The following is a 2,215-nucleotide window of genomic DNA, read 5'->3' as shown; positions in this document are numbered from 1 at the left end:
ATGTGCAGAATATAATATGGATGCACTCGAGCCTGAATCGCCTTCCACAGGGTTCGCAATAGCGAAAACAGAGTCGTGTTATTGACTTCTTTTAGAAGTGAGCAATCCAAACGTTTGGTTATGTCTGCTACATAAGCAGAGTCGGTGACCAAATTCAAAGGCACCTGAGAGAACCGCTGAAAAGCCATGGCAACTGCCTTCAATTCAACCAGTTGAGCAGAGCCTGTCTCGTGGCCTTTCAGCACCTGCCACTCAGATCCTTCCTTCCAGGTAACAATGGCCTTTCCTGTTTTCCCAGAACTGTCCGTAAAGACGGTGGGTCCATGGACCGGCACCCGGCTGTTCTTTGGCCGCAACATGAGATTGACTGAATTTGCCAGCTGCAGCAATTTGTGACTGGGCAGATGATAAGCAATCTGCCCTGAGAAATTTTGCAGTGCACTTTGCAAAGGAGCGCTATTAGCAAGACTCCATTCGAAATTGTCCCGTGGTACTGGGACAACAATCGTTGCGGGATCAGCCGCCATCAATTGTAAACACCGATATCGGCATTTAATTATCAGGCAGGCTATCAATTCGAACAATGTGGGTGCTGTCTTTTTTGGCTGATGGGGCAAAAAGACCCATTCCAGGATGTGCAAAGGATCATCCCATTATTTGTTCCACTGGCCAATGATACCCGTAGGTTGGAGGTCTGGAGCAGTAATGAAAACAGTGATATCAGTAGAGGGATCTACTCGATAAACCTGATGAGCGGAAACAGCTTGCTGCACTTCGTTCAGTGCAGCAGTGCAGAACCTGAAGGCAGCCCCCCCTGCTGCGGGGGAGGGCTGCCCTAGAACCGGAACACGCAGGATGGCCATTCCATGGCCACGAGCTGTGGGGCTGGTCAGACGCGGTTCTTGTAGAAGCGTTGCAGGTTTAGAAAGGCAGCTGTTTGGTTCCTGGTCTCCATGGTGTTTTTATTGAGGAAAACAGGGGAGGAGTGGGGAGACTGGGGAGGGGGAAGGGAAGGCAAGGGAGGGTGCAGGTTCCATATGAGCCCAGAACCAAAGAGGCCCGTTCCGGATCTGGCTGGGGATTTTATCTCTAGGGATGGGGGGCGGTCCTGACTCACATCCAGTCAGAAGGGGTCAGGGGGGCGGGGTCAGGGACAGGAAGGACACACGTTACAACAAATCCACTTTTTCTCTTATACAAAAGGAAAAAAAAAATTTTCTAGTTCAGAGTCTTTTGGAGCTGGTAGAAATTTCTTCAGTAGGGCTGGAGTTCAAGCTGGTTGGCTGAGATCAGGTGTATCTTGCTGCTCTGCTGCACGACGGGGCTGTGCTGTCTGCAGTGCCCCCCCCCCAGCTTGGACGTGCAGGGAGAGGGGCAGAGCTTACACACAGACGGAAAGAGACAGGGATTTTGGGAAAAGCAAATTTTTAGAGAGCATGGTAGAGGGGCTATTTGGGGAAGAAGAGGGTAGGAAAAAAGGGGGTGAGGAGTGATTTTTTAAGGGTAATGGTACAAGGGGGGAACTGGCAAGGCGCCTGAGAGAATCAGTAGCAACTCAGTGTCTTTTTTGACGGGATGCAGCCTTGTTAGTTACCTCCCTATCAGAATGGGAGGGAAGAAGGGACATGGGAAGGAGGAAAGGTATTAATAGGGGTAAACAAAACATACTGTAACTCGAAAAAGGGTTTTAACTAAAGAAAATACCTTTCTTTTTTGAGGATTGGGCGGAGAGGGCCTTTTCCGGAAGCCCTCTCTAGCCCAATTCTCAAAATGCAACACTTGTTAATCTGTCTAAGGTTAAAATAAAAAAGAATGAGCTGGGTTTTAAAACAGAGCCCTACACCCTGCCGTGTTCTATGACTCAACCATTCACACCTCTGCACCCCCTCCCCTGGGGGGTGCCTTCAGCCATTCACACGTTTCCCACCCCCTCCCCTGGGGGGTGCCTCCAAATCACATTCATACAAACATTCACTCCTCCTCTGCTGCAAACTACACCTTTAGCAGAGGTCCAGGGTCGGAAAATTTCCCTGAATAGGCACTGTAGGCGCTATCGGCTCACCCCCAGAGCCTCTCTTACTCTTGGGTAGACTTTTGCCGACTGACAAGACTGGTCACCGCTTTCCGGTCCCTTGCAGTCCTCTTCGTCACTGTTTTATCCTCAGCAACTCAATACAGACTTCACAAGCTTTCTACAAGTCCCTTCAGGGTCCTC

This window comes from Lichenostomus cassidix, chromosome W (genome assembly GCF_008360975.1).
Source record: "Lichenostomus cassidix isolate B80296 chromosome W, HeHo_3.0, whole genome shotgun sequence".
NCBI lineage: Eukaryota > Metazoa > Chordata > Aves > Passeriformes > Meliphagidae > Lichenostomus > Lichenostomus cassidix.
The sequence above is the reverse complement of the archived record's forward strand: the minus strand, read 5'-3'. Positions refer to the sequence as shown.